Source organism: Pan troglodytes, chromosome 5 (genome assembly GCF_028858775.2).
Source record: "Pan troglodytes isolate AG18354 chromosome 5, NHGRI_mPanTro3-v2.0_pri, whole genome shotgun sequence".
Classification (NCBI taxonomy): Eukaryota; Metazoa; Chordata; class Mammalia; order Primates; family Hominidae; genus Pan; species Pan troglodytes.
The window spans coordinates 102,162,844-102,181,602 of NC_072403.2; the positions used below are offsets into that span (position 1 = coordinate 102,162,844).

The 18,759-nt window shown below is 37.6% G+C and overlaps 1 protein-coding gene across 6 annotated transcripts in view; it reads right to left on the bottom strand.

Annotated features, from left to right (window-relative positions):
* BACH2 (BTB domain and CNC homolog 2) overlaps nucleotides 1-18,759 on the bottom strand; it is a 364,684-nt gene that overhangs the window by 231,967 nt on the left and 113,958 nt on the right. The gene's annotated exons all lie outside the window — the stretch shown is intronic.

The following is an 18,759-nucleotide window of genomic DNA, read 5'->3' on the forward strand; positions in this document are numbered from 1 at the left end:
AGAACTGAAGGAAACAGAGACACAAAAAACCTTCAAAAAATCAATGAATCCAGGAGCTGGTTTTTTGAAAAGATCAACAACATTGATAGACCGCTAGCAAGACTAACAAAGAAGAAAAGAGAGAAGAATCAAATAGATGCAATAAAAAATGATAAAGGGGATATCACCACAGATCCCACAGAAATACAAACTACCATCAGAGAATACTATAAACACCTCTACACAAAAAACGTGAAAATCTAGAAGAAATGGATAAATTTCTCGACACAGACACCCTCCCAAGACTAAACCAGGAACAAGTTGAATCTCTGAATAGACCAATAACAGAAGCTGAAATTGAGGCAATAATTAATAGCTTACCAACCAAAAAAAGTCCAGGACCAGATGGATTCACAGTCAAATTCTACCAGAGGTACAAAGAGGAGCTGGTACCATTCCTTCTGAAACTATTCCAATCAATAGAAAAAGAGGGAATCCTCCTTAACTCATTTTATGAGGCCAGCATCATCCTGATACCAAAGCCTGGCAGAGACACAACCAAAAAAGAGAATTTTAGACCAATATCCTTGATGAACATTGATGCAAAAATCCTCAATAAAATACTGGCAAACCGAATTCAGCAGCACATCAAAAAGCTTATCCACCATGATCAAGTGGGCCTCATCCCTGGGATGCAAGGCTGGTTCAACATACGCAAATCAATAAACATAATCCAGCATATAAACAGAACCAAAGACAAAAACCATATGATTATCTCAATAGATGCAGAAAAGGCCTTTGACAAAATTCAACAACGCTTCATGCTAAAAACTCTCAATAAATTAGGTATTGATGGGATGTATTTCAAAATAATAAGAGCTATTTATGACAAACCCACAGCCAATATCATACTGAATGGGCAAAAACTGGAAGCATTCCCTTTGAAAACTGGCACAAGACAGGGATGCCCTGTCTCACCACTCTTATTCAACATAGTGTTGGAAGTTCTGGCCAGGGCAATCAGGCAGGAGAAGGAAATAAAGGGTATTCAATTAGGAAAAGAGGAAGTCAAATTGTCCCTGTTTGCAGATGACATGATTGTATATCTAGAAAACCCCATCATCTCAGCCTAAAATCTCCTTAAGCTGATAAGCAACTTCAGCAAAGTCTCAGGATATAAAATCAATGTGCAAAAATCATGAGCATTCTTATACACCAATAACAGACAAACAGAGAGCCAAATCATGAGTGAACTCCCATTCACAATTGCTTCAAAGAGAATAAAATACCTAGGAATCCAACTTACAAGGGATGTGAAGGACCTCTTCAAGGAGAACTACAAACCACTGCTCAATGAAATAAAAGAGGATACAAACAAATGGAAGAACATTCCATGCTCATGGGTAGGAAGAATCAATATTGTGAAAATGGCCATACTGCCCAAGGTAATTTATAGATTCAATGCCATCCCCATCAAGCTACCAATGACTTTCTTCACAGAATTGGAAAAAACTACTTTAAAGTTCATATGGAACCAAAAAAGAGCCTGCATCGCCAAGTCAATCCTAAGCCAAAAGAACAAAGCTGGAGGCATCACACTATCTGACTTCAAACTATACTACAAGGCTACAGTAACCAAAACAGCATGGTACTGGTACCAAGACAGACATATAGACCAATGGAACAGAACAGAGCCCTCAGAAATAATGCCGCGAATCTACAACCATCTGATCTTTGACAAACCTGAGAAAAAGAGGAAATGGGGAAAGGATTCCCTATTTAATAAATGGTGCTGGGAAAACTGGCTAGCCATTTGTAGAAAGCTGAAACTGGATCCCTTCCTTACACCTTATACAAAAATTAATTCAAGATGGATTAAAGACTTAAATGTTAGACCTAAAACCATAAAAACCCTAGAAGAAAACCTAGGCATTACCATTCAGGACATAGGCATGGGCAAGGACTTCATGTCTAAAACACCAAAAGCAACAGCAACAAAAGCCAAAATTGACAAATGGGATCTAATTAAACTCAAGAGCTTCTGCACAGCAAAAGAAACTACCATCAGAGTGAACAGGCAACCTACAAAATGGGAGAAAAGTTTTGAAATCTACTCATCTGACAAAGGGCTAATATCCAGAATCTACAAAGAACTCAAACAAATTTACAAGAAAAAAACAACCCCATCAACAAGTGGGCAAAGGATATGAACAGACACTTCTCAAAAGAAGACATTTATGCAGCCAAAAGACACATGAAAAAATGCTCATCATCACTGTCCATCAGAGAAATGCAAATCAAAACCACAATGAGATACCATCTCACACCAGTTAGAATGGTGATCATTAAAAAGTCAGGAAACAACAGGTGCTAGAGAGGCTGTGGAGAAACAGAAACACTTTTACACTGTTGGTGGGACTGTAAACTAGTTCAACCATTGCAGAAGTCAGTGTGGCGATTCCTCAGGGATCCAGAACTAGAAATACCATTTGACCCAGCAATCCCATTACTGGGTATATACCCAAAGGATTATAAATCATGCTGCTATAAAGACACATGCACATGTATGTTTATTACGGCACTATTCACAATAGCAAAGACTTGGAACCAACCCAAATGTCCAACAATGATAGACTGGATTAAGAAAATGTGGCACATATACACCATGGAATACTATGCAGCCATAAAAAATGATGAGTTCATGTCCTTTGTAGGGACATGGATGAAGCTGGAAACCATCATTCTCAGCAAACTATTGCAAGGACAAAAAACCAAACACCGCATGTTCTCACTCATAGGTGGGAATTGAACAATGAGAACACATGGACACAGGAAGGGGAACATCACACACCGGGGCCTGTTGTGGGGTGGGGGCAGCGGGGAGGGATAGCATTAGGAGATATACCTAATGCTAAATGACGAGTTACTGGGTGCAGCACACCAACATGGCACATGTATACATATGTAACTAACCTGCACGTTGTGCACATCTACCCTAAAACTTAAAGTATAATAATAATAATAATAATAAATTTATATGCTGTGGACCATGGAACAGGAAGGAGTCTGTTTGACCCTCACAGTACTCTGAAATTTGTCCTCTCAAAAAATTCCTGATGTCAAATCCTATTTGTATCATTTGCCTCTTCCTCACAGAGGTAGAGTGAAGCTATGTGGTAGAGCATGGCTTTGCAGGGAGTAAAATGTTTTAAAAAACTAGTTAGTGAACCAAGGCTGGAGAAGTTTCCTTGCAAATGGTTTTCCTATTCCCTAAGTGGGTGTCATTTTGGATGTTGCTATCAGCTACCTCTTTGTTTCTTTTTCTTTTTTTTTGAGATGGAATCTCGCTCTTTTTGCCCAGGCTGGAGTGCAATGGCATGATCTCAGCTCACTGCAACCTTTGCCTCCTGGGTTCAAGCAATTCTCCTGCTTCAGCCTCTCGAATAGCTGGGGATTACAGGCACCTGCCACCATGCCCGGGTAATTTTTTATATTTTTAGTAGAGACAGGGTTTTACCATGTTGTCCAGGCTGGTCTCAAACTCCTGACCTCAAGTGATCCAAAATGCCTTGGCTTCCCAAAATGCTGGGGTTATAGGCGTGAGCCACTGCGCCTGGCCTGCTATCAGCTACCTCTGACTTCAGCTGGAGCTTCATCTGTAAGGGCTCCCAGGCACTCCTGGAAAGTACACATTTCCCCAGCTTTCTCACTGGCATTCACTTTATTCAATGATTGAGAAAGAGAAACATGCTTGGCCAGTTCATAAATCTGAATTTAGATGTTTGGGAGTTCTCCAATGTTTCACTTCTTTTTGCTGAGGTAGCCTTGTAAACTTGGTTAAAAGAAACTGGTGTAACCTCTTTGAAAAGACAATTGGGCTCTCTCTCCCTGTATTTTACACATGGATATAAAAGTCATTAAAAAGTACATATTCTTTGACCTAGAAAATCACTTTCTAGGAATCTAGCCTAAGGAATCACTGGCTATATAAACAAAGAGGATGTGCAAAGAGGCTGACCACACCGCTGATTATAAAAGTAAAGTAGGCCTGGTGCAGTGCTGCACGCCTGTAATCTCAGTACTTTGGGAGGCCAAGGTGGGAGAATCACTTGAGCCCAGGAGTTTGAGACCAGCCTGGGCAACATAGTGAGACCCCATCTCTACAAAAATAGAAAAATTAGTCGGGTGTGGTGGTGCCTATAGTCCCAGCTACATGGAAGCCTGAGGCCAGAGGACTGCTTGAGCCCAGGAGGCAGAGGATGCAGGGAGTCATGATCATGCCACTGTACTCCAGCCTGTGCAACAGGGCATAAAAGTAAAGTTTAACTAAACCTCTAACATTAGAGGATTGGTTAAAAACATGGAAATTCAAACAATGGAAAACTATTCTGCCATTAAAATCTTAAAATAATGATCCACATATTATTGACATGCAAAGATTTCCACAATATATTGTTAACCCAAAAAAAAAAAACAATAGGTTTCAAAAATACGTGTGGTTGTATATAGGGGAAGGTCCGAAACGATCTGTATTAGAGGTTGCCAAATGATTCTGGAAGCCCTTAGAGTTTCAGTAATTTTTCACAATGCCTCCAGGCCTAAACAAATACCTAATAGAGCTGTCTGTTATGTAGTTAGATCCAAACAACATAATAACTATTTATGTCAGAATGATTTAGCAGCTGAAAAATATAACACACATAAATGAAAACTACTATTTCCTTCTCAAGTAACTTTGTTATAACTTGTTTATAGAATGTATACACCTGTTGGGCACTGCATAACTTTAAATCTTGGAATCGCTGGACACCACTACCTTATTTCTTGTTCCACGCTAGTTTTCATGTGATACACTTTTTATCACTAAACACTCAGCAATCACTGAAAACTCGGTTTTGTAAAGATATGATGTCATCAAAAGGAATGTAGTGTGATCTAATGCTGAAACTGTGAACTATCTCCAGCTAATAGTTGGCAGAGTGTTGTACGATGTTTCCCTTAATGATGGAAAGTATCTGTGCCAACCCTAGAGCTGCACCCAGAATTTGCTGTGGTGCCCCAGAGCATCTTGGCACACAGTTTGGAGCTGCAGGTATATAACAAGATGTTAACAGTTGCTTTCTCTCAGGTTACTGGTGATTAAAAAAAAAAAAAAGATTTTCTGAACTTTTTCCCAATAAACATGTTATTTTTTACAATTAGAAAAACCACTAAAGTGATTTATGTATTTTTCAGAGTTCTTTATCTTTACAAGAAGATGGATAGTCTCCCCAATTTTTTACTGTGAAGAAAAGTCTAAGCATAAACAACAGTAAAAATGGAGTCTTGGATGATGCCTTAATGATGAAAAACTCCCTCATGAATAACGTTCTGCAATAACACCTCCTATTCTGACCCCCTCCCTGATACTTGTACAGGTTGGATCAATGAAGTCACTGGTGTCAGGACACTAACCCAGACATTCACCCCACTTCCTGCGGGTAGCCACTACAATTGTTTAATAATAGACTCTCTGTCCCTCAGCTGATGTGCTTGTAATAGAGCATGGTCATGCCCTTGTGGGAACTGAGCTATAAATGGTGCTTTGCTCTTGGTCTGCAGAGCTTTAGTCTCTGGATTAACGGTGCTCCTTTTAAAACAGTGCCTGCTGCTTTGCACCCTGGTGTCCACTGCTGCCGTCTTTAAAGGTCTCCACTGCTCTCTTTGTTCCCTTCTGGTTACTTTTGCCCTGTTTGTCAGTTTTTGCACTAAAGAAATGAATGGGCTTTTATACCTTCACCAATTGGGATTTTCAGAACCAGCCTAGTGAGTTAAGTCTAACAGATATTTAGCCCCCTTTGATAGTCAGTTGTTGCTGGATATTTTGTTTGTTTTTGCCTTTGTGGGAATTGGTGGGCAGAAAAAAACATTTTCCAGTTTCATGCTGTTTTTAAAACCTGAGGATTTTTTACAAGTTTTGGCATCGTATAGTTGAAGTTCTATTGTGATCAATATTTCTATTCATTTACTTTCTTACTAAACAAGTGTCCAAGGAATTATAAAACACTTTTTTTTTCTAATTTAGGAACTTCTACAAATGTATACATCAATTGCAACTTAACCTTTACAAGTTTAAGAATAATGCTGTAGTAGAATATTTAAAGGAACTTTCTGCATAAACTTCAGTTAATATAGGTCTTACTTTTAAAATATCTTCTTTAAAAAATAAATATTGCTTACTATTGGGATAAAATTATTTTAAAAAGAATAATGAGAACAGCTCCCAATTCTCCTTTACCTGCCCAAGTGTTCCCTCAGCACTTATCACCTTTTCAACATACTATACACTTTACCTATTTATCTTGTTAACTGTCCATCTGCTCCAACCAGAATGTAAGCTCAGTAGGAGCAAGAATTTTTGTCTGCTTTAATCACTGATACATCTTGTCTCCAGCACCTAAAATGTAGGGGCTCAACAAGTATTTGTTGAAAAGTCAGTAAATGAGTGACTGATTCTTAAAGACCTTTTTGTAACTCCATTTTAGAAGACCAAAGAAAAAAAGACAAAATCTTGAACATTAATATTTATACAAACCAAATACTACTTTTTTGTAGGTAAAATATGATTCTATTGTGATGTAAAGTTACCTTTTTGACTGTAGTGAAATCCATGAATGGCAAGGATCTAACTAATTTACTATTGCTCCTCTTCCAGGAAAGGTTTCAACTTTCAAATAAAGAGGACTTCTGATTGTCAAGTATGGCAAATTCATGTGGAATGCCTAAAAATGCTGAGTATTAAAAACATTTTTAAAGATATGGCTAAGCAGCAAGAAAGTAACAGCAATTGTTAAAAGTTGAAAATGACAAGGAAATTAGAACCTAGAGAAGTAAGTAGGTAAGTCCTGCATAAGTCAATCCCTGATGAGGATATTAAAAGCCAAAGGGACAGCCTAATGTCCACACAGGAAGGTCAAAGCCAATACCCTTAAAAGATGAAATCCTCAGTGGGTACATTAAAAAAAAAAAAATCTTCCCAGAAATAGAAGACAGAATAAGTCTTGGTGATGGGAGAGGAGAAAAAAGAAGAAAGTTTCCTCAAAAAATACAAAGCCCAGGCTGGGTGCAGTGGCTCACGCCTGTAATCCCAGCACTTTGGGAGGCCGAGACAGGAGGACCACTTGAGGTCAGAAGTTTGAGACCAGCCTGGCCAACATGATGAAACCTCGTCTCTACTAAAAATACAAAAAAATTAGCCAGGTGTGGTAGTGTGCACCTGTAGTCTCAGCTAGTTGGGAGGCCAAGCTAGGAGAATTGCTTGAACCCAGGAGGTGGAGGTTGCAGTGAGCTGAAATCTCACCACTGCACTCCAGCCTGGGTGACAAAGTGAGACTCTGTCTCAAAAAAAAACAAAACAAAACAAAACAAAACAAAACCCCACAAAAAACAAAAACAAAGCCCAGAAATTACATATCCATGTGCCCTTTCCAAATCCAAATAGGGTAAAAAGTCCTGAGTTGGAAATGACTACAAACACATAGCAGAAGCAAATAAAAAGCCTCTCTAGAATAATGAATATTAAATCTAAGTTTCAAGAGATTTTCATAAGAATTCCAAGTAATTAAGTTCACAATCAAAAATCACAAAACAAAGAATCAAGCTGTCATGAACATGAATGAGAAAAAACAAAACTGCAGAATGAAATCATCAAAGGCTTTAGCTATTGAATGTATTGAACATAGATATAAAATAGATGTGTTTAACATTTTTAAAAAAGTAAACAGGATCTTAAAATATGAACAAGGAAGATTTCAAAAATGACTAGGCAGATTTAAGAAACAGCCAAAAATAACTTCTAGAAATGAAAATATAATAATTATATTTAGAGACTCAATGAGTAAGTCCAATACCAAAATAGATGCAGCTGAAGTAGGAATGAGTGATTTGGTAAACAGATATAAAGAAATTGTACATAATCTTATACAAAAATGAAAAATATAATCTTACGTTTAAGAAATTCTATGGCCGGGCACAGTGGCTCACGCCTGTAATTCCAGCACTTTGGGAGGCCAAGGCAGGTGGATCATGAGGTCAGTAGTTCGAGACCAGCCTGACCAAAATGGGCAAACCCCACCTCTACTAAAAATACAAAAATTAGCTGGGCGTGGTGGCATGCGCCTGTAATCCCAGCTACTCAGAAGGCTGGGGCAGGAGAATTGCTTGAACCTGGGAAGCAAAGGTTGCAGTGAGCCGAGATCATGCCATTGCACTACAGCCTGGGTGACAGAGCAAGACTCCATCTCAAAAAAAAAAAAAAAGACATTATACATAACATTATACAGAAGGAAAATATAAAAGAAATATTTAGAGATGTAAAGGGCAGAATGTGAAGGAAAAAACAGACAATGTGGGAAAGGCAGCATTCAAAATAATTTTTTTTTCTGAGATTTTTCAGAACTAGTAATCACCAAATTCAGAAAGCCAAATGCATCCCAAGGATGTTAAATAAAAGAAATGCCCACCCAGACAAAGCCTGGTAAAACTGTAGAAGACCATCATAAAAAAAGCTCTGGGGGAAATCTGGGGAAAATGTCTTTAAAACACTGAAAGAAAATAATACTGAATATGGAAGTGTATACCTAGCAAAACTACCTTTCATAAATAAAGCATGAATAGAAGGTATTTTCAATCAAACAAAAAATAAGAAAGTTTACTTCCAAAAACATTCATTAAAGGTACTTCTAAAGGACATGCTTCAGAAAACAGCGATGATCTGAGAAGAAGAAATGGTGAGAAAAGAAAATAGTAAATACATGACTATGTTTAAATAGAGTATATAAAACAGCTGCTACTGTATACAAATTGTAATAATGTGTAATATAAAAAATAATATAAAACTATAAACCAAATAACCATGGCATGTTGGGCTGAAAAAGAATGATCCAAATTAAAGAACTCTAAGGTTACTGAACTGTTTGGGAAAAGAATGAATACTGTTTAGTGTAATACTTTATTAAGTTACATAGGATGCCAACATCTCTAGGGTAAGCATGGAAAAAAGAGAATGGTGTGTACAACTGTTAAATTAGTAGAAGAAAAACCATGGAACTATATTTAAAAAAAAAAACAAAAGCAAAATCCAAATGAAGGCAATAAAGAAAAAATAAAGCTCAGGAAAAGCAGGACAAATAGAAAGCAAAAAATAATATGGTCAAAATGAATATAAATGCATTAGTGCAATCAATAATTAGCATAATCTGCTAAACAACATACATCAACTGAATATTTTATTAAAAGACAAAGACTGATTGAATTAAAAAATAGACAACATATGTCCACACAGACTTGTATGTGAATGTTCATAGCAACTTTATCCATAATAGTTGAAAAAACTGGAAATGACCCAAATATCCACCAACTTGTGAATAGCTAAAAAACAAACAAACAAACAAACGAAAAACCTGTGGTATATCCATACAGTGAAATTATACTGAAAAAATATAAAGGAATGAAACTCTGATATGTGTAACAGCATAAATGAATCTCAAAGGCATTATACTAAGTGAAAGAAGCCAAACACAAAAGCCTACATACTGTATGATTTCATTTGTATGACTTTCTGGAAAAGACAAAATAACATAGTAATAAAAAGTAGATCAGTAGTTTCCTAATGCCAGACGTGAGGGAAGGAAACTGATAGCAAAAAAGCATGAGGAACTTTCTGGTGTGACGGAAATATCTATAGCTTTATTGTGGTAGTGGTTACATGACTATACACACCTGCCAAAATTCATCAAACTGTACACTTAAAATATGTGAGTTTGATCACATGAAAATTATACCTTAATAAAGCTAGTAAAAAGACAAATTCCAATTATGTGATTTACAAAGCACAAATCTAAAGCCTTTTGTGTCTTTGAATAAAGGAGGCTGGGGGAAGAACTGCGTAGGCAAATAATAACCCAGAAATCTGCTGTAGCTAAATTAAACCAATACACAGTTAATTTTAGGCAAAGAGATAAAAAGGGCCATCACATATTAATAGAAATATTTAATTCCCTGGGAAGATATAATAATAATATGTTCCTAATAATGTATCTTCAAAAATATATAAACCCAAAAATAAAAGAACCTCAAGGAGAAACTAACCATAAGACAGTCTCATTTATGAACAGGAATGCAAAAATCCTGAACAAAATATTAGTAATTCAAATCTAATAATTTCCAAAGAAAAATAATGTGTCTAAATTTGGGTTATTCCATAATTCAAGGTTGCTTCAATATCAATCAGTGTTATTCACTAGATGAAAGAAGAAAATATATGATTATCTCAAAGAATATAGAAAAAGCATTCAATAAAATACAACATTCATCATTCATGATTAAAACAAAGAATAGAAGGAAACTTCCTAAACTGGATAAAGGATATCACAAAGCAACCCTATAACAAATACCATACTTTATAATATAAATGAAAAGTTAAAGTTTTATCTATCACTATTTTAATTTAACATTGGAGATTCTTGCCAGTTCAGTAAGACAAGAAAAAAGAATTAACATTTTATGGGTTGGAAAGGGAAAAAAAACTATCATTACTTGTAAATGATATAAAGAATCTACAAATTACTTTTATTAATAAGGAAGCCAATAAGGTTTCCATATACATGATAAAATGTAGGACCCTTTGACAGTGGAATGGCTAAATAAACTACCGTATAATAAACACAATAAAATATTCTATAGCAATGAAAATGAATGAACTAAAGTTACACAGGTCAACATGGATAAAACTCAGAACATTGTGTTTTGTGGGGAGCAAGTCACAAAATAATCAGTATGATTCTATTACATAAAAGCTAAAATGAGATGGTATATTGCTTTGGGATATATATATGGTAAAACTATATGTGGTACATATGTAGTAAAACTAAAAAAAAAAAAGCAAACAAACAAGACAGTAAGTAACTCAAAATCCAGGAAAGTAGTTGGGGAGAGGAGAAAACCATAGGAGAGAGGTACATAAGGGTTTCAGTAGCAATGATAATGTTCTTCAGATAAGTAGCAGAAATGTGGATGTTTTCTTTATTTAATCCTTTAAAGTGTATCTACATGTTATATATTCCCTTCCACATGTATGATATACTTCATAATCTAAAGAAGTAAATGAACCTGAGTGAACTTTGTTAGAAATGCATTTTAAAGTCAATGTTACTTCAAGTTGGAAAACACAGGCATTTAGGAAGTTCTTTTTCTATATCTAAGTTTTGAAATTAATATTTATTACTTTTTCTTGTTCCTTATTCTAGGAAAGTTGAGAGTTCTCATTTATACAATGGTTTTCCTATTACACTGAAATCATAAGAAACTCTCTTGGTAGGTTTTAAAGGTAGATTATACAACCATTTTGTTTTCACAACTGCCTGTATAAGACAGAAGAAAAACAACAAATGAACAATTAAATGGTAAGGAAAGAATATTAACTAATAAGAAATGTCAAAAAGGCTTGACTTCTCATATTAAAAACAACTTTTTGGTGGAAAAAACCTAATCCCTTCTTTTGAAAGAGAATTTTTCAAAATTCTCAGTGTTGCGGCGGTGGGGGGTGAGTGGCTGGGGGTTGGGAAATCAGATCTCAGATCAATAAACAGGCAAACAGGTTGACTAAGAATAGAAGGTATCATTATGTATTTTACATATTTTGTATTTTCTGCATATTAGATGTTTTGACATCTTAAAACTACCTTTCTGGCTAGAGAGAGACTGTCTCTTTCAAGGCTAGCCGATTCTCAGAGATAACAAAGAGCCTGGCTGGTAGCATGCCTTTGACAAGAAAATTCACCAATCTAGAGACACCCCTCCTCTATCTGGCCCTCAGAGGCAATATTCCTCTGCCTTTACTATACCACAGCCAGGTACCAAGCAAGCAGGGACCACCCAGAAAGCTTGGAGCCTGACCAAATTACTTCAACTAGCAATTCTAAACTGTTAACCCTGCCCTGCCTTGCCTTTCCCTTGGAAACTCCAATAAAGGCTGTGGCTGGCCCAAGCTCTCCCCTGGCTCCTGCCTTCTGCCTCCTGACTAACACGGGTGTTTTCCCTTGTGGCCCTGCGTAGCATGTGGTGACACGCCTCTATGGGACCTGTGAATGTAACAAATTTCTTCCTTCCAAGCCCTGTTCTCATTTCCCCCTCAGTGGCTGTACTGATTTTATCACATATCCAACATGTACGTTCTTAAAACACATAGCAAAGCAGGAGTTTCAGATGTTAACCAAGGTCTCCAGGAATGACAATTCTGGAGCTCAGGGCGAGCAGAGATTAGTGAAGGAGGGAGCAAATTTACAGGAAACAAGAATATGCAAATACTGAGGGTTTGAGAGTTCAGTGGTCGAAAAACAGGAGATAGCTGTGGAAAGTGCACACTGGGAAGGGGCAGCTCTGAGGCACCTCATGGCACCTGGACAACCTCAACCAGCTTAAGGTGCCTAACAGAGGAATTTATAAGCTTCTTGCTGGTATGGGAACCAATCCCCAAGTGAGGTGCCTGCTAGATAGATCTACAGGTTGAAGTAGATCAGGGAAATGACACACCGGAGGAGAGGGATGTAGGGGCAGAAAAGAGGGGCCCACCCAAAAAATGTGTGTGTATCCCCACCTACCCTTACCTCCTTCCACTTTTTCTACAAGCGTCAGAACTGCTCAACATCATCACTTCCAAATCAGTTTTGGTGACAGAGTCCAATTGCCCAAACCAGATGCAATGCCCTCATTATGTCTTACCAGCCCTCCTGCTCCTGCCTCCTCCAGTTCATCCTTCACGTAGCCACAGAGTAATCTTTATAGAACACAAATATCACCATATTACTTCCCAGCTTAAAAACCTTTCAGGATTGACCCATATCCACCCAGAGTAGCCTCCAAGCCACTTAGATTGTCCTCCTTTCTGCCGTCCTTCTGGCTTCTCTGGCTGGAGACTTTAGACCACAGCACTGTAAACCGATTCCAACTCCATGTTAATATGTTAATTTAATATGTTAATATTTAAATATTATTTCATGGATCCAGATATTAGCACATTATGTACTCTTTTCTCCTTCTGAAAGGAAGAATCTTTGCCTGCCTTAACACTATTATTCATCTTCAAAAATCTGTGCAACACTTCATTCTGAAGCCTCCTCAAACAACTGCAGTCTGCTCTCTTTATGGACCACCTTGCTGCTCTCATTATATTCAATGCACACTATTTTATTCACATGTATGTCTGTCTTCCCAACTACACTGCAGACTACTTGAGGGCAGGGATGGTATCTTATTTTTTCTTTGTATTTCCAGTGGGTAGCGTAGCACCTGGCCCATAAAAAAACTATCATTTATTGAGCACCTACTGTACAGCAGATCCCATACTAAGCTTTTCAAATGTTATGACATGAGTTCCCACAACAACTCAATGAACTATTTATAATTACCTCTTTTACAAACGAGGAAACTGAGATTGAGGGGGTTAACATCCCCAGGACCTTCCAGTTAGTAAGTGGTAGAATTCCGATTAGGACTTGGGTCTCTGACGCCATTGCCTACGTTAGCTCCTTGGGCCTCTGGTGAAACGTAATGCACGAAATGTGGATCGGATCGTATGAAATCTCCCCCAACTTACACCCTGGGTTGAAGGCTGTGAAGCTTATGCAGAATGCCAGAGGAGGCATTAGGACATGGGGTTTCTGGTTCTGCCACTGATTAACCTCAACTCTGGGCTGTCGCAGGCTTTCTCTGGGCTTCACTTTCCTCATGGGGGAAATGCCATCCTTAACAGATCCCATGTCATATCCTCACTCTTAAGGCCCTCTAAAGCTGATAAGAAGGTACTGTGGATCATAAACCTAGGTACTCTTTCTAGATATTGGCCTTGAAACATCTCTTCCTTCACTGAAAAACTGCTTCTGAAAAAGGATGCCAGAAGCCACTTTTGGTCAAGAAAATGTCCACTTTTGTTCTTAGCACAGAGCAGGTACCCGGACTTTCCCTGTTCCCAAGTGCTGTAGACCAAAATAGCAGGCAACCAGGATGAAGTCAGCCAGAAACACGCTTTCTATAACTGCTCTTCACAGAAGAGAAAATCAACAAGCTAGTGTTTAAATAATGTGCAGGGTGTGATACCAACCGAACCTCCGCCCTCCTTCCTGGGGAAATGCAAAGTTTGCTGTGGCCTTTTCACAAACCTCGGAGAGAATGAAATGTCAGCTGTAACACTGAATTTCCCAGCTTCATTCCACTTCCCTCACCACCTCACTATTACCTAAGATGACATTCTGTATATTAGTATACTACATCTTAAACATCATCCCTCACTCAGACATCAGATTACAAACAAACAGCTGAATCCTACAGCTGTTCCCACTAGAAACAAAAAGATTCTTAACATATTTGAAGGGAAAAAAATCTGTTTGTTCCCAGATGTCTCCTGAGCCCATTTCTGGGGCGTGTCTACTAGTAATAGTGAGTAAACGCTAACTGTACTCCTCGCTCCTATTTACACACACTATTGGTTTTCAGTAACCACTCCTTCCCAACTCCCAAAAAAGACAGCTAAGAAAACAATGCTCACTTGGAGGAAGAGAAACTAAATTTCTTTTTGCTGTTCCTCTCAATCAAACCCTTGCAGGAACCAAAGTATTCACTGTGGTTTAAACACTTGTCACTCAAAAAAAAAGTACCCAGAAATGCCATGAGACTTCCTATAATTTCACTTTTATTTAAGGAGCTGTGCTGCATCAATACTTGCTTTGGGCACAAAATGCAGAGGAGCTTGATGGCATTTTGAGAATGGCACAGATGCAAAGTATTTAAAAAATACATACCACCCAGTGTGTTCCTGGGAGACATGGCTGGACTCAACATGTTACTATCAGCAGTGTTAGCCTGGTTCTGCAGGGGACCACACATATGCACATGTATGTACTGAGCCTGTGCTCTGGGATACACGCTGTGCTAAATGGTTTACATTTTTGATGACTCGTTAAAATATACTTAGGAGGAAGGTATGTTCTCCCCTTTTTACAGATGAGGAAACTGAGCACTACATGAACTGCCCCGAATCACATTGCCAGTAAGTTTGCAAAAGTGGCATTTGAACAGTCAGTCAGACTCCGAATATGTATAGGAGTTCTTTAAGGGAACCAAGGAAACAATGTGCATTACAACCCTTGGGAGACACTCTAGTGTGTATTTCTATAAATTAAAAAAAAAAAAGGGAAGAAATTGATCACTAATGAAACGTATCCATCTGTCATAATGAAGATTTTAATGATGAAACAAGTAACCTAAAACTAAAATTAAGACATTACAAATATCAAAGAAACAAAGACACAACCCCTAAAAGGGGCTGGGGTGCTAATATTTAGAAAAATAAATGTGTTTCAACTACTGCCCCCTCCTGGTGGCATAACCAAAGGTACCTTTCTTTTTCTTAACTTGATGGATTTGGAAGGTTTTCTTCTAACTGATCTACCAAAACAAAAAATGTAGGTAAAGAAAGACTGTATGGAGCTTATTGAGGATAAGGCTTAGTTCTGGACTGGAGTGAAGGTCTTTCTAACTGAGTAACTATAAGAAACTATGAAGCATCTTGTGCCTCCATCTTCTCATCAGAAAAATGGGAATAATATCCACTCTATCTACCTCAAAGGTTATTGTGGGCATCAAAGAAATAATGCATGTGAATGTTCTTTTCAATGAATCTAAAATCTAAGGTATTATGATTAATTAAAGCCATTTATAGTATCATCTATTAAATTTAAAATTACATTTACTCTTTAATCCTGCAATCCCACTCCTGGGAACCAATGCCATAGAACTAATAGTACTGTATCTAAGAACAAACACAAAGATGTTTATGATTTCAGTGTGGACAATGGCCAAAAAAACTGAGACCAAAGTAAATATCCATGAGTAGGGCAATTGTAGAATAAAAAATTCTAATAGTTACCCCATTGGAATATTATGCACCCATTAAAAAGAATGTTCTAGAGCTTTATCAATTGAATGAAGAGATTTCAACACAGTTTTCTGAGAAGAGCAAAACATAAAAAAAGAATGTTTAACAGGGAATTCTAAAAGTCTTAGTGCATTTTAAACTTTAATAATTTCAGAAGTATAAATGCTATACACTTTCAAGAAACAATATATGAAAAATAAAAATTTAACTTTTTAAAATATTGATGTTACTTATTAAAATCAATATAAAAACTATTATGCACAAAAAAACTAAGAGTAAAATTTATTATTCAAAATTCCAAAGTTAAATAAGTATAAAAGAAATATAAATAGCTAAATGTTTAAATGTTTCTAAGTTTATAGCAATTATACCTCTAAAATTATGAACTTAAAACTGCACTAATACTTAAAAATGTTATTTCAATAGCTTTAGGCGTACTAGTGTTTTTGGTTACATGAATAAACTGTATAGTGGTAAATCCTGGGATTTTAGTGTACCTGTCACCCAAGTAGTGTACACTGTACCCAACAGGTAGTTTTTCATGCCTCAACCACCTCTCAACCTCCTCCTCTTGAGTCTCCAATGTCCATTACACCACTCTGTATGCCTTTGTGTACCCATAGCTTAGCACCCGCTTATAAGTGAGAACGTGGTATTTAGCTTTCAATTCCCGAATTACTGCACTTAGAATAATGGCCTCCAGTTCCATCCAAGTTGCTGCAAAGACATTATTTCATTCTTTTTCATGGCTGAGTAGTATTCCATACTGTGTGAATGGAATGTGTGGTGTGGAATACACACCAGTCCAATGGAATGGAATGCATTCTATTTACACACCATGGAATACTACTCAGCCATAAAACAGAACGAAATGGAATTATGTGTATTACACACACACACACACACACACACACACACACACATTCCTCACATGTTTTATCCACTCATCATCTGATGGGCACTTAGGTTGAACCCGTATCTTTGCAATTGTGAATTGTGCTGCAATAAACATACACCTGCAGGTGTCTTTTTTATATAGTGACTTCTTCTTTGGGTAGATACCCAGTAGTGGGATTGCTGGGTTGAATAGTAGATCTACTTTTAGTTCTTTGAGAAATCTCCATATTGTTTTCCACAGAGGGTGTACCAATTGACATTCCCACCAGTAGTGTGTAAGTGTTCCCTTTTCACTATATGCACATCAATATCTATTGTTTTTTGACTTTTTCATTATAGCCATTCTGGCTGGGGTAAGGTGGTATGTTGTTGTGGTTTTAATGCATTAACACTTTGAGAACACTCTATAACATGTTTTTGTTTTTTAAAAACAAAATAACAGTCCCCTCACTCCCACTGTGTGGTGTGTGTGTGTGTGTGTGTGTGTGTAATTGTACATTTACATAAACAGGGGAAAAATGGAAGGCTATGTGTGCAGTTAAAATGGGAGAAGGGAAAAGAGGAGGAGAGTGACCCAGACAAAAGAGGAAAAGTTGTTTTTTTAAAAAAAAATGGGGAACCAAAAAGTGTATATGCTATTATCACATTTATGTACCTATATAAAATCATTTGTATTGTACAGCTATATAATATTACATGTTTAAATTTTATTATTTTAGAGACAGAGTTTTACTCTGTTACCCGAACTACAGTGCAGTGAACTACAATTGCACTGGCACAATCACAGCTCACTGCAGCCTCAATCTCCTGGGCTCAAGCAATCCTCTAACCTCAGCCTCTTGAGTAGCTGGGACCAGCTACGGCACCACCATGCCTGGCTACTGATTGATGGATTCATTGATTGTAGACACAGTCTCACTTTGTTGCTCAGGCTTATTATTATTATTTTGTTTTTTAAGAAAGGAAAGAAACTTGCCCCAAGTCCCATACTAAGCTAATGGCAGAAGAACCAGAACTTGTACCTAGGTCTCTCTGACTCTGCAGTCTGAGCCCTGAAGGATTACACTATTATTTAGGATGGTTATGGATTCACAGGCAGGACTCACTAGCCCTGCAATTGGCCTCTCCAGCATGGAGTTCCTGACCATTATTCGTCAATCTCAGGAGCTGCTTTCAAAACAACCAATCATCCTTTGAACCTCTCACTTCTGGGGTGGAGCATGATAGCGTGGTAGATGCTGTAGACATGAGGCTTTTGGTTGATGCTGATAGCAACCCTCTGTTGCACAGATACATAATTTTAATCACCACTGCTAAGTAACTCTTATTGATTTGTTCTTCTCAGAATCAAAGACACTTTTCTCTCTCTCTCTCAAGTAAATTAAAAATGGAAACATATTGTCAATCCCTGAACATGTGGTGTGCTTTCTTCCTTCAGGCCCATCACATACTGTTCCTTCTATCTGTAATGTCTTCCATCTTTTTCCTCTGCTGGAAAAACCCTTCCATATTCTTGAAGTTGCAGCTCAAATATCACGTTCTCCGTCAAGGATTTCCTACCTCATCCAGGCAGAACTGCTTCACCCTCTGCATGCCCTCAAGAATCAGGACAGGCTTCTCTTAGCAGTGCTCACTGAGGCTTTGATTATGGGCTTAGGGACTGATCTTCCACTGGAGACCTCATGAGTATGGTCTCACTCTCACCTTGTTCCAGTGGCCAGCATGGTGCTTGGCACATTATAGCCTTCAATTAAATACTGGTTCCATGAAACTGTGAGATTGAGAACATATTAATTCACGAGGTAAATAAGTGATAGGTCCAATACCGAGGCAAATGAACATGCAATCTTCCATGCACAAGGCCAAGAATCCCTTGCTTTTAAATAATATGAACCAAATCACTACCAGGAAAG